The 15,679-nt window shown below is 33.5% G+C and overlaps 1 protein-coding gene across 1 annotated transcript in view; it reads right to left on the reverse strand.

Annotated features, from left to right (window-relative positions):
* The window catches only part of CELF2 (CUGBP Elav-like family member 2), a 970,051-nt gene that overhangs the window by 623,367 nt on the left and 331,005 nt on the right, over positions 1-15,679 (reverse strand). The window lies entirely within an intron of this gene.

Here is a 15,679-nt window from a genome sequence, read left to right on the forward strand (position 1 = left end):
TTAAAACAAAACAAAACAAAACAAAAACTATAGAAAGAGCCTAAGGTGAATCAAAGACTAATATACTGAACTGTACAGAAAAGATTTTCTCCTTGTTCTCTACCCTTGTTTTCCCCCCTAACATCTGAAATAAGTTCATTGTTAATTCTTTACTGGCAAAGCTTTGCTCAGCCATTCATATTAAATCCTGTCAAAAAATTTTTTTTGAAATATCTGACCACACAGATGTTACTTCTCTTTATCTCATTCCAGGGTGCCATAATTCAAAATAAAAATCATCAGATTCCTGAGAGACAATGCAATATCATTAAATTACTAACTATAGTGTCTGTCTGTCTGTCTGTCTCTCTCTCTCTACAAGCACATACACGCGCACATATAAATACTTTGGATTAAAGAACAATTATCTTAGACCATCAGCAAAGTGAGGGAAAAGCACTGGAGTATTTTGCAAAGGTTCAACTTTGCATTTTGCTTATTCATTTAATGGTACTTTTAAGAATAGTAATCTCTGTCCTAAGTTCCTTATGATTTCTATTTCTTTTTATATGATGACTATTTTTGTGCCATTTACTCTCCATCATAATCAGCGCCTATCTACATAGAAGGTGCTCAAAAAATGATGAGAGGAGTCCCCATATCTCCTGAGTAGAGCTCAATCTACTCTTTGATAATTCTAGTAGCTAGGAAGATTTTTCCTATCTGAAAGTTAAATTATCACCATTGTGACTTCATCCCATTGTTCAAAATTCTGCCTTTTGGGACCAAGCAGAACAATCTCAATCTCTTTTCCATAACAGTCTTTCATGTTCTTTAATATACCTCTATATCTTCTTTACATCTTCTCATCTCCAGGTTAAACATTATCAGCTTTTTCAATAAATCAAATGGAATTAACTAGAGACCCTTGATCATCTTGGTTGCCCCTGGTCTAGATATTTCTCCAGTTTATCAGCATTGTTCCTATATGTGATCAGCAGAATTAAATGTGATTATTCAGATATGGCATAACTAGGGCAGAAAACAGCAGGGAGATCACAATTTTGGACTAGGATGGTAAGCATCTATTAATGCAGATTGGTGTTATTTTTTTAAGATACTATATAACAGTTAACTCACATTGAAGTTTTAATCTACTGTAATGAATTATATACTTATTCACTTATTCCTCTAAAAGCCTTTAGATAATAAAAAGAATATTTTGTCTTTTATTTTTATATCAGTTACTTCTGAAAATACCTAATCCTTCCTCTCCTCTAAGGATGTCCTCTTTCAGATAACTTTCAATTCTTGCACAGATTAAGTTATTTACATTTTATCTCTCCCTTTAGAACATATTCTACTTGAGGACAGAAGTTTTTTGTTTGTTTTGTTTCTTGCCTTTCTTTGTATCCCCAGAACTTAGCATAGAATCTAGTACACAGTAAAGACATATACAATTCTTGATACCTGATTACTTCTACTTTTTTGGGCTGCTACAAAAAAAAACACTTGAATGAATATTTGTTATATATTGAAACTTTCTGCCTTTCACTTTCTTGAGGTGTATGTCTATAAGTAGGATTTCTGAGTCAAAAGGCATGACTATTATAATCACTTTTCTTATATAATTCATGTTCTCCAGAGTCAATGGACCATTTAATATCAACAGTTTATTAGTGTTTTTAATATTTCTCCTGCCCTCTAATATTGGATCTTCTTCTCTCCTCTTTTCATTTTTTTTCTTTTTTTCTCTTCATTTCTGATTTCCTATCTGAAATCTCAAATATTTTAACTTGTTTTTCTTTATTTCCAAGCATATTTTCATATGATCAGTGATACTTTGTAAATTGCCTCTTGAAAATTGTTCATAACTTTTAACCGCTTTTTTATTATCTCCATAATATTTTTTCAGATGAACTGCTACATAGCAGTTGAAACTTATGAACAATTTGGAATCATGTAAAGAGTAAGACTTTATTTTTTCTTTATTAAATTACATTTAATTGGATTTGCTTCAATGTTTTAACTTTTAATGCCCTTATGATTCTTGATCTTTTTATCCAAGCTATTAGTTTGCCATAGAAGTTTATATTAGCTATAAACTTGATAAACCCTTATTCAATACATGGATTGATGTATTGACCTGAGCTAAGGATATATCCATCTGTATTCTACTAGAGATCTCCTATTAAGTTAGCATTAGGCTGTACATTGACTCTGATTTGGATCTAACCAGTCAGCCAGTTATGAATACATAGAATCACCGTATTTTCTCATTTATGTCTTTCTATCTTGTCAACAATAATGTGAAAGATTTTATCAATTGCTCATCTAAGATGTAGGTAAAGTATATTGACAACATTCCTCTGATCTACCAGCATAATTCCACATGGAGTGTGATCTGAGAGGACAGGATATACTACTTTGGGATGTATATGACTCCATGCCCTTCTTTTTAAAGGAAAGGCCTATTATAATTACTCTTAATTCCACCTCTGAGTCAGCAAATTCCCTCATGAGAAGGGAAAATGATATATTTGCCTTAGGGCATTCCTGCACATGAAACCAATATTTGATGTTTTCCTATATATACAAGTTTGATGATTTTGTCAAAAAGGGAATGTTAGTTTGGATAGAGCTGTTTTAACCTTTTAACACCATTTTTCTAAATGTTCACTAACAATCCCTTTAAAAAATATGTTCTAACCTATCAGATTTATGGATAGAAGAAAAATTATGAATAAACAAGAGATGTAGAACATTGTGAGATGCAAAATGGATAGTTTTGTTTTCATTGAATTTATAAACTTGTGTTCAAATAAAAGGAAAGCAAGAAAGCATAAAATTTAGGAGAAACTGATTTTTTTTTGCGTGTGTAAAAGCCTCATATCTCAAATATATAGGGAATTTTGTTAAATTTATAAGAATATGAGTCATTCCCTACTTGATAAAAGGTCAAAGGCTATGAACTGACATTTTTTCAAAGAATAAATCAAAATCATATGCACTTATATGAAAGGATGTGCCAAATAATTATTGATTAGATAAATGCAAATTAAAATAACTTTGAGATATCATCTCACACATCAGATTGGTTAAAATGTTAGAAAGGGAAAATGGTAAATGTTGGAGGGAATATGGAAAAATTAGAATACTAATACACTGTTGGTGTAACTGTGACCTGATCCAACCATTTTGGAGAACAATCTAAAATTAGATCTAAAAAAGTTATGAAATTATGTACACTCTTTGACCCAGCGATACTATTTTTTTGGTTTGTTTTCCAAGATAACCAAGGAAAAAGGGATAGAACCTATATGTTCTAAAATATCCACAGCCCCTCTCTTTGTGATCACAAAAAACTGAAAACTGAGGGGATGTCCATCAACTGGGGAATGGCTAACAAAGTTGAAGCATATGGTTGTGATGAAATGCTATGTGTCATAAGAAATTATAAGCTGATTGATTTTAGAGGAAAATAAAACATGGAAAGACATGAAATAGGGAAGAGAAAAATGATCAGAATGATGTGTGGAAGACGGATTGGAGTAAGGAGTGACATGAGTTAGACCAATGAGAAAGTTAATGATATCCTTTAGGCAAGATGTGGTGGCAGTCTTTATTAAAGTGGTTACTGTGTGTTTAGAAAGAAGGAATCAGATGTGAGAAATCTTGTAAGCTAGAAATGGCAAGATGTGGCAGATGATTGGATGTATCCAGATAAGGGAACTTGTGGAATATATAATATGAAGATTATGAAGATGGATGCTTGAAGAGAGATAGTAAAGTTTTTGCTCAATACAAACACAAAACATGCCAGGTATGAATTAAATCTCTTCTTTTTGTGTTCTTATTTTTATATTTGAAGTATAAATCCTGTAATTCTCAGAGACAAAATTACAATATCAAGAGCACTTTATAGGTGGAAAGAAGCCCACTCAGGTATTAGAAACTACTCAGAAGATATTCAGGATTGATGCCTAATATGATTTTGTTACAGGAGAAATGAAGACAACTATAAAACCACAAATCAAATTCATTTTCCCAGAAAAAAAAGTAAACACAACTCAGAATGTCATTGTCAAAACTTATTTGGTTGGTACAGAAATCCTATGGACAATATGAAAACATATTCTATATTTTACATCCCTGCTGAAAGAAATAACAATTCCCTAAAAACTATTTCAGAGTACTAGCATTAGAAGATCATCCTCATTAGCATTTAATGAACTGGATCCTCCCAATACCTTGTTAGACATAAATTGGGCATTTTTACAAGGTTCTTGAACTCTTCTGAGGGCACTGTGCTATTTTTTAGCAAGTGTATTGAGCAAACTGGAAAGTTTGGGCAGCCTTCCAACAATCCAGGTTAGACAGAAAAACAGGATCAATGTTTATTGACCATTTACAATATCCCTAGGAATACGCTGGGCAGTATAGACAGAAGAATCCTTGACATTTATATGACATTTATGTTTTCAAAGTGATGCTACAAATATCATTTTATTTTACTATCACAACATCCCCATGAGACAGGTATACAGAATGCACATGCATAGTTCCCAAAATCAGCAAAAGCAGATAGGTCAAGTAGGTAAAATGAAATAATGGGGCTATGAGATAATTTGATTATGTTAAAATCATGCATGGATTCATGCTACATAGTCTGTCAGAGAAGACTTTATGGTAGTCATAGTAATGATAATTCATTTATATAATAATACAGCTCAAAAACTTAGAGTATCTGAGGTCATCAGATTTGAACTCATAAAGATGAATCTTCCAAATTCCAAGTGCAGTGTTCCAACTCCTATTCCATCTAGCTACCCTCTAAGTTCAAAAGAATAGCAAAGGAACAAAGACAGACTCTAGAATTTTCCATAATAGACCACTTTTAAAGCTGATATGGAAACATTTATTACTTTTTAGGGCTGACCAACTAGGTGGTTCAGTGACTAGTGTGCTAGCATAGTCCCAGTTTTGCAGTCAAAAGGACCTGAATTCAAACCCAACCCTTAGATACTTATTACCTATCCAACTAGGGCAAGTCATTTAATCCTGTTTACTCCAAGTTTCCATATCTGCAAAATAAGTGAAAAGCTATTCCAGCATCTTTGCCAAGAAAAATCCAAAAGAGATTATGAGGAGTTGAACATGACCAAAAAATGATTAAACAATAAAAGTAATAATGATGATAATAATACCATTGATCATTTATAGAATAACTATCATTTATATAGAACCTACTATGTGCCAGGGACTGTGCTGTGTTTTACAAATATCTTATTTGACCCTCAAAAAACCCTGAGAGATAGATTCTATTTTTGTCCCTATTTTACAATTTGCGGAACTGAGGCAAAGAGAAGTTAGGTGACATGGTCAACATTACATAGACAGTTAGTATCTGAGACTGAATTTGAACTCAAATTCTCCTGACCTCAAGACCAGTGTTCCATCTACTGGACACCACTTAGCTACCCATTTATATACCATTTTACAGTTACAAAGTGGTTTACATGCAACCAATTCTCTCTAAGATTTCTTATGAATATTTCATATGATCATCATAGCAACTGTGAGGCAGTCAAGGTTACTATTCCTCTTTCACAGATGAGGAACTAAGACTTGGAGAAATTCAATGATTTTTCTCAAGGTCACAAGAAAAGCCTGTATTAAGCCAGGATTTATATTCAGTTCTTTCAATTTCAATTCCATGCATTTGTATTTTAGCATAGAATTATCTATCATAAGATCATACCTATAGAGTTAATTTAGATCTTATCCAGTCTAACCCTCTTTTTCAGGAAAGTGAGGCCCTAAGGGGGTCTCTGGCTCAAGGATATGCAGTATTAAGGTGACCACCCATGTCTTCTTCAGAATCCTGCTCTCTTTTCATTATACCATTTTAATATGGAAGAATGTTTTTGGTAAGTGAAGGAGGGGAAAATAAAGTGAATAGACAGAGGTGAAATGGAATATAACAGAAACAAAAGAAACTGCATTGAAAAAGGTAAAGCTGAGTGCATGATATCAAATATCTGACTGAAAATGGAAAATATCATTCTGTTATTTTGTATTTCTCTAAATATTCAGATTTTCACAATTGATAAGAGAAATAAAAATTAAGACAACTCTGAGGTGTTAGGACTCTTACAAGGTGCTAACTCGGTTGTCTAATTTAGCATGGTACTTAACAGTTCTCTAGTTCAGAGTTCACACCTTTCACACCTTTAAAAGAGCATATAAAAGGACAAGCCCATTGGAAGCTCCAGGAGATTCAGAGTCAAGATTCATTCCCACTTCCACCTTTGTGCTGGCTGGAGACATTTGGACAAGAGCTCTCGGGACCCAAGGAGAGAGGAAGGCCTCCAGAAAAACTAGCCAAGCCCCAAGTGAAGGAGATAAGATTTTGGAAGAGACAATAAAGGACTTGGACTTTAACTCCTGGCTGCATTTGGGGTTATTGAACTGAATTGAAACTAAGGCTGTCTCCAGAAGGCCCAAGAAACCTGCACCAAGAGAAAGATTATAATTTAGAGATGAGAACATTACACTGAGGTACCACTACACACCTGTCAGATTGGCTAAAATGACAGGAAAAGCTAATGACGAATGTTGGAGGGGATGTGGGAAAACTGGTGCACTGCTGGTGGAACTATGAAGTGATCCAACTATTCTGGAGAACAATTTGGAACTATGCCCAAAGGGCTATCAAACTGTGCATACTCTTTGATCCAGCAATGTCTCTAGTGGGATTATATCCCAAAGAGATATTAAAGAAGGAAAAAGGACCACATGTGCGAAAATGTTTGTGGCAGCCCTCATTGGAGTGACAAGAAACTGGAAATTGAGTGGATGCCCATCAGTTGGAGAATGGCTGAATAAGTTATCATATGTGAATGTTATGGAGTATTATTGTTCTGTAAGAAACAATCAACAGGATGATTTCAGAAAGGCCTGGAGAGACTTACATGAACTGACCCTAAGTGAAATGAGCAGAACCAGGAGATGATTATACATGATAACAAGAAGATATCAATTCTAATGGACATGGTTCTTTTCAACAATGAGATGATCCAGGCAAGTTCCAATGGTGTTGTGATGATGATAGCCATCTGCACCCAGAGAGAGGACTGTGGGAACTAAGTATGGATCACAACATAGCATTTTCAATCTTTTTGTGATGTGCTTGCATTTTATTTTTCTCATTTGTTTCTTTTTGATTTGGTTTCTCTTGTGCAGCAAGATATTTGTATAAATATGTATGCATATGTTGGATTTAACATATATTTTTATCATGTTTAATATATGTTGGGATATTTGCCATCTAGGGGAAAAGGTAAGGAGAAGGGAGGGAAAAATGGGAACATAAAGTTTTGCAAGGATTAATGATGAAAAATTATCCATGTCTGTATTTTGAAAATTAAAAAGCTATAAAAAAATACTAAAAAAGACTTTCCAAACCTCAAAGCAATAAATAAATAAATATTCAGATTTTGATACTATAGAAAGTTTTTCTAGATATTCTACTCAAATTTTCAGTTTTCATCCAATTGTTGGCAATGTGTAAGCATTACCTCCAAGGCACTCAATCGCGATATTTACTGAGCAACTTGCCATATCCGAAATGCCCCTCTGGGTACAAAGACATGATTGGCCCTCAAGACTCTGTGCTAGTGTTCCTACTCTTATTTTTTTACATTCTCCCTCCTGGTGGCTTCATCATAGCAAATATGTTTAATTATCATCTTTAGACTGATAACATGTGTTTATACATCCAATCCCTATCTTTTCCCTGAGGTTCAATCTTGTCCCTAGCAGCCTATTGAACATTTCAAACCACATTGAGATCAATATACTCTAATACACACACACACACACACACACACACACACACACACACACACACACACCCCTTATTTATCATTGGCTCCAAACCTCTCAGATTCCTCTGGTAAATATATCCTTTCTTAAACTACACACTTTTGTTGTTAATTGCCTTTGCTGTTTTTTTTTTTTAACTCTACAACTTTGTAAAATTGAACTGTGTGCCTCTTGTTTTTTGTGTGCCTCTGTTGTTTTTTGAACTGCATGCCCCTGTAAAGTTGAAACTGCAGGCCTCTATTGACTGCAGTGCTTTTTTAGGACCATCTATATCCATTTGCATCCAAATTGTCATTTTGTCTGTTTCTGTCTTTGTGAAATATCTGTTTTGTGTTTTTCTTGTGAGCTAGATTCTGTTACCTTTAAAAAGTGAAAATGCAGCCAGGCAGAAAAACTTTTAAAAGCTGTACATAAAGAGTTTAGAATACTGGGAAAGATCAATGAACTTTCAAAGTTGAAGCAATTGTCATAATAAGTAAGATTGACTCCAATTTTAAGCTTTTATTAGGAGAATTGGTGATAAGAAAAGAGAAAAAGAAAAAAATATATATCTGAAAGACATTTCCCCCCTATCATTTCAGCTTTGTCTATTTGGAATTAAAGAAATAAAGGGAGGTAATCAAAGTTTGTGGAGCTATTAAAACAATTTAGCCAATAAAGGAGTTTCAAGATTAATCATTTCAAGATTGCAGAAGAGAACTCCTGAGGCCTTGAGGTAATTCCATGAACTCATTCCCTTCTGTAATAGTTTAGTAAGTTTTAAGGTACTACTCTCTAGAATTTAAGCATTAGGCTTTATAAAAGTTTTAAAAGTAATTGATAATATTAATAGCTTCATTGTTCTAGGGGAATGGAAAAAGGCAATTAGTTTGGAAATACCCCCACAGGGAAGAAAGGAAAAAAAATAGGTAAATGGTTTGCACCTTATCTCAACTTCTTTTTAACCCTTCCTTGACATTTCTTAACATGATAAAAGAAAATATTGCTAAAACCCTCTCCCTATTAGCCCCTTTCAATCCAGATTAGATTCCCCAAAAAAGGTGTTGGGAAAAAATGCTGGAAAAAAATGTAGAGAAACTTGAATTACATTCCAGTTGCAGAAATTTATTAGCTGGGTAATCTTAAGACATTTATATTATCTTTGTTTACTCTAGTTTATTGAACTGTAAAGGCAAAAGTAATAATTATACCCACTTCCCAAGATTGTTGTGAATATCAAAATAATACAATGATTATAAAGTTATTTAACTAGTGACTGGCATATGCTAAGCACTACATTATTATTATTTCTTTAATTGAATATAATTGCTCCATGCCTGATAACTCTAAAATGGTTTTAAAATTCCAAAGGTAATAACATAAATGATTTTACATATGATAATTTGGAAATGGAAGTAATGTTATCTGAAGTTTATTGTTTGTATAATTATTGTATTTCTAATTTCTATTCCATTGAGAAATTTGAAGACCATTGTAATAGAAATTCTAATTTGTCTAATAAGACAAAAAAACAGCTTTTTAATCTGAATGCTGGTACACATAAATTGGGATTTTAAAAGGACATGATGAAAGGAGATATTTGAAAATTCTCAAATAGTTGTTGTATACATTTGTTATGAATCACATAATATATATATTAGCAAATTTTAATTGAAATTCTTGACTGTTATGTAAATGTATGTAGTGACACAAAGATGTAGCTTCAATACAATAAAGATAAGTCTATGATCATTTATTTGCTATATGTCTGAAAACCCAGAATATGGGTAGTTTTATTTTATAAGTAAAGGATAATGAAATGTTAACTGTTAACATCAGGAAAGATATTCAAGCTTTAAGTTGTAGTAAGTAAAATTTTACTATCTAAGGCAAAATTCCTGGAATTATAATTTGTTATTGTTTTGAACTTTGATTCTAGAGATAGTTGTCTGAATTGCCATGAAGTCAATAGTAGAAAATAACATGCATTGCAGTCTTGGAACTGATAAAGGTAAATATCTGTGCCTGGAAAAAGTTTTAGGGCTTATCTTAGTGTGGACTAGATAGGATTCCTTGACTCTATTTACCTTTTGCACTATTTCCTTTTTGAAAAGGAAATTTCTCACTTGGCTAATCCTGAGCCTTGCTTTTAACACCCTGTAATGAAAAGTTGGATTTAAGTTATGATCCATGGCTGGAATCAAACTGAATTAAGGGAGTTTTTCCTTTCTGTTATGGTATATGACATGGTTATAACTATGTTTCTTTTTTATAGCAAATTCTATAATTAAGAAGTTTTGTTAGTACAATAATAAATCTATTAAACAATAGATTGATACTGAAACATTTCTGGGTTACTATAATGGGATGAAAGTATGAATATCTTACATTTTTAACCCAAATTTGTGCTTAAATTATAATACATGGATGATATTCTCCTTATAAGACAAAGGTGTAATGTGAAAGCTTTCTAATTAGATGGAATAGTAAAGTTTGTGGAAAGTGGCAGTATTAGACTGTTTTCTCTAAGAACAATATAGTGATGTAGGATTGACTTCCAAAATTTATTTACTATGGAAATTTAGGCTTTGAATGTGTTTTGGTAACAAGTCTTCAAAATTGGATTTTACATGTGACTTGCCGATAATGGTAAAGAAATTGAAATTATTTTCCCATCATTAAAATAACTATCTGATAATTTTTTAAAAATCAGAAGAATTCGTCTTGCAGTTGGATCCTCATATATTTTAAGATTTTTATATCATGTACAGAATTTAGATAAAGATAGAAACAACAAATGGTATATCAACTGAAAATCTTTAGTTTCAAAATTGGATAACTAAATTTAAATGATATTATCTGTAAAATTATCTTGGAACCTCTAGATTTGGAATGGAGAAGTAGAGTACTTTTTAGAGCTGCCCTGAGCATTTGCATATTTTCTAAGAAAAGATATTTAGGGACCAAATGACTACAGGAGACATCTGGACCTCAAACTGTACTGGTTAAGTGGATATTGAGAATGGGTCAGTAGAATGCAAGGAGACTTGATTTCATTATGTATATGTATTCTTTTGTTATTCTGGTGCATGTAAATGTCCTTTCTCAGAACAAGTCAATTGTGAGACCTCTACGTGGTTTGATCTGTACCTGACTTTATGTAATTATGAATTATGGGAGTTATGTAAAAAATGTTGCTGCATTGTTTGATCCTATCCCCATATGACAGCAAAATTATTATTTCTGTGTCTTCTTTAGAGACTTTAAACTAAGGACCTGTGCTGACCAGAAACTCAGATTCAAAGACTGATGCAAGGAGTTTTTTCTAAGGGCTCATACCAGGTCCTTCTGACTATTCCCACAACTGGCAAACTTGTGAGTGTGGCTCACTCTGAAGAAAGCCCCTGCTCTTGAATGGATGGGAGAACCTTCCAGGGACCTCAAAATTTGTCTAGTACAGACTAAAGTAGCTGACATCCAGATGATACAGAGGTCCTAGGATTCTGGATGAGGGCTGAATATACTGTCCTAGTTTTGGTTTTTGTTTTTCTCTTCACTTGTATTATGTGACCAAATGCCAAGGCCCTGATTTAAATGTGTTTTTGGCATTTTCTCCCTCTACATTTTTGGTCCCCTTCTCTTTTCTCATTGCAAGCAAACAGTGGCTAGACATACTTTATCAATAGATTCCCTTGAGGAAGTGGCCTCCTGGGCGAAAAATGCTCAATCTTGGCTCAACCAGCTTCTCATGGTATTTTGGCTTATACCTGCCCTTCCTTTATTGGGTAGAAGGGAAGAGGCTCATTCAGACCTCCTACTTTTGGTCAAAAGGGAGAACTATCCCCTCCCCCCCCTTTTCCAGAGCTAAGGCACAGCAAGAAAACTGTGTCCTGAGCTTAGCATAACAAAACTTTATATTCACTCTCTGCATGATGTCCATATAATCCCATATTATTATTGTATTGCATTGACCAGCACCAAGTGTTCTTTGAGCTCAATCACTGGACAAGTCCCCATGTTCCAGTCATGAATCCCTGCTATGACTCAAACTTGTGTCAGTGTTTCAATTAGCCCCTCTTTGTCAGGGCTACCCTAGAGCTCACTACATAGCTATTGGTATAAACAAAGATCTCCATATATTGCCTTGGGCCCCTCCACTAGGGGTAGGGCTCTGGCATATGTGTCTAGATCCCTTCCTTTCTTACAAGTTATTTCCCTCTCTTGGCAATTAAATTTCTGTTTCACTCCCGGTTCTCCTGCTCTATTCCTTTTCTGTTTGACTCTGGTCACCCACAGATAAGAAGTCTGTTCATTCCAGTTAACACTTCAATACAACTCAGTCCTAAATCTTTCTCTACTTCCACTCTAAAAGCTTTCTTACACTGACAGTGCACCCCATCCCTATAGCTCCCTGATTTAATTGGTGCATTCCTCCTTGCAACCTCGATTTAAGGAAATATTCATGCCAGCTATGATCACTTTAAAACTCAGCTCAGCTTTTGACTCCCTTGACTACTTTTCAATCTTGTCCTTCCCTCTTTTCCTTCCCCCACTCTTTTCCTGTATTGTCTTCTCTCATTAAGCATCAACTTCTTGAGGACAGAGATTGTCTTATTTTGTATTTTCAATTTCTCTCTGTCTCTCTGTGTCTGTCTCTCTGTGTCTGTGTCTGTGTCTGTGTCTGTCTGTCTGTCTGTCTGTCTGTCTCTCTCTCTCTCTCTCTCTCTCTCTCTCTCTCTCTCTCTCTCTCTCTCTCTCTCTCTCTCTCTCCTTTCCTGCTTATATATTCTTCAATCCCCTTTCCCTTTCTCTTTCCCCTTTCCTTTCCCATCTCCACTCCTCTCTTCTCCTCTCTTTTGCTCTTCTCTCCTTTTTTTTTCTCTCCTCTTCTTTTTTCTTCTTTTCCCTCCTTTCCTTTCCTGAAATGAATTGAATCAATTTTGACTTCAAAGTTAAAGAATTTGGACATTTTTTTAGGCAAGGAGATGCTTGAAGATTCCTGAGAATTCCCTTAAATGTTGAAACTCCAGGTGATAATATTACTTTTGGGAGGGAAAATGACCTTCATGTTGGTGGCAGCCCTTTTTGTAGTGGCAAGAAACTGGAAACTGAATGGATGTCCATCAATTGGAGAACAGCTGAATAAGTTATGGTATATGAATGTTATGGAATATTATTACTCTATTAGAAATGATCAGCAGGATGATTTCAGAGAGGCCTAGAGAGGCTTACATAAACTGATGCAAAGTGAAATGAGCAGAACCAGCAGATTATTATACACAGAAATAAGATTATACCATGATCAATTGTGATGGACATGGCTCTCTTCAACAATGAGATAATTTAAATCAATTCTAAATGTTCAGTGATGAAGAGAGCCATCTATACCCAGAGAGAGAACCATGGGAACTGAATGTGGCTCACAACATAGCATTTTCACTCTTTTGTTGTTGCTTGCTTGCATTTTCTTCTGCTTCCTTTTTTTAACTGGTTTGATTTTATTTTTCCTGTGCAGCACAATAATTGTATAAATATTTATGTATATATTGGATTTAACATATTTCTACCATTTTTAACATATATTGTATTACTTGTCATTTAGGGGAGGGTATGGGGGAAAGGAGGGAAAATTGGAACACAAAGTTTTGTAAGGGCTAATGTTAAAGAAATTACCCATGCATATATTTTGAAAAATAAAAAGCTTTAATAAAAATATTACTTTTGAATCATAATCACTAGAAGCCTTTAACCAGATTGAGTCTACCTTATCTTCTAATAACTTAAGGAAGAGGACTAAGGGGGCAATGTGGTATAATAAAAATTAAGAGAGATCTGAATTTTAATCTGACACTTATCAGCGTGGATAACTGAGCAAAGATATCTAACTTTTTTGAGGAAAATCTTTCTGAGTCTCAACTTCCTCATCTGTAAAATGGGGCTAATGATACTTATAGTACTACTCACACAGGGCCAGCATGAGGAAATTACTTTGTAAATAAAGCACCGGAGAAATGTGAGCTATTACTTCATTGCCACTTCAGTATTTCAATAGTTAATTAATTTTAAGCTTCTCTTACAGGCTAATGTTGTTGTTTTTTTTTTTTTTAAGGCACTTCACAGTGCACAAATCTCCAAACAACATTTATTTATATTTACTTTTAATATGAGCTATAAAACATGTCTCAACAAGCAGCAATTTAATTGCATCAATGCATTTGATCTGATGAACATCCTGTTCATAATAAATTCTTACCTATAAATACACATGGAAAATACAAATTAAGCTTCCATGTTAAGCTCTGGAAGACTAAGTGCCCCAATTCCTCTTTTACATGTCATGAATTTCGCTTTAGAATTATATGTAAGACCCTAGACTAGAGCAGAGTTGTTTGTATATTCTTTGGAATCAGCTTTTGTTTCAATTTGGGAAGTGGGGAGTACTTCAGTAATACTCTAAGACTAGTGACTTTTATAAGCAATTTTTCCATTTAAATCAATTACCCATATTTTAAATTTTCCCTAAAAGAACTATTCTTTTCATTATATTAGAGAGACATAGCATTGCTGCTTTTTATTTCTAGATGTTTTTAGTTTCTCAGAAGGAAAAAGTGTAGTTAAGTCATGATTATTCAGGGACTGATTAGCTCATACATGGATTTTTTAACTCCTCACTTGTATTCATGTTATCGGCTGCCCATCTTTTGGCCATTATCACTTAACAGCAATCAGGCATGGTACATTGAAAAGAAGACTGACTTTGAGAGTAGAAAACTTGGGTGCAAATATTACTTCTGATACTAGGTATCTGTGTGACACTGCTCAGTTTCCTTATCTGTAAAAGAAGAATTGGAAAGGAGGGTTTCTGATGTCCCTTTGAGCTCTAAATAACTGATCTTAAAGGACAGACGAGATTCAATTAGAATTGTAAATTTTATTGATTTTTAGGGGGAAGAAGAGTTTATTATTGAGTGTAGTCAGATTTGGATATATGTTGGGTTTTATTCACCTATTCAGACCATGTTTGTATTTTTTGTAATGAATTATATATATACATTTCATGCTATATATATATGTATACATATATATATATATATATATATATCATATACACATGTACACATACATATATATATATACATATACATACACACATTCATAGAGAATTGAGACCTATCAATATATATATTTGAAAAAATTATCTCTAGCTGAGTTTTCAAAAATTAATATTAAAATTATTATTTATTTTAAACATTCTTTTCTTTGTAAATTTTGAGTTCCAGATTTTCCCTCCCTCCTAACTTTCTCTATCTACTGAGAAGGAAAACAATACATCTATTACACATGTAAAATCATACAAAATACATTTTTATTAACTATATATAGTTTTAAAAGCAAGTAAGAAAATTATACTTCAATTTGCACTCAGAATTTATCAGTTCTCTCTCTGAATGTGGATAGTTTTTTTTCATCATGAGTCTTTTGGAATTACTCAGATCATTGTATTGATCTGAATAGCCAAGTCTTTCACAGTTGATCATTCAGATGAGAATTTTAAAAAGGTGTCCTGTAGATTCTAAGGGATAATAAAAAGCTTTATGGCCTTTTTCTACAAGAAAAATCTATAGAACTTAATTAAATATTTATTGTAAAAATTATCTGAAGTTAGGCTTTGACATCAATGTATTGGCCATTTTCTTAAAAAAAAAATCAACAAGTGCTTTTCTCATTTGTTTATTCATCCATTCAACAACTATTTAGATTTCTTGCTATATGATATGTTAGGCATTCCCACAGAGACAAAGATGAAGTCATAATTCCTGTTCTCACTGAGTTC

The sequence above is a fragment of the Sminthopsis crassicaudata genome, chromosome 5 (genome assembly GCF_048593235.1).
Source record: "Sminthopsis crassicaudata isolate SCR6 chromosome 5, ASM4859323v1, whole genome shotgun sequence".
In the NCBI taxonomy this organism is placed as follows: domain Eukaryota; kingdom Metazoa; phylum Chordata; class Mammalia; order Dasyuromorphia; family Dasyuridae; genus Sminthopsis; species Sminthopsis crassicaudata.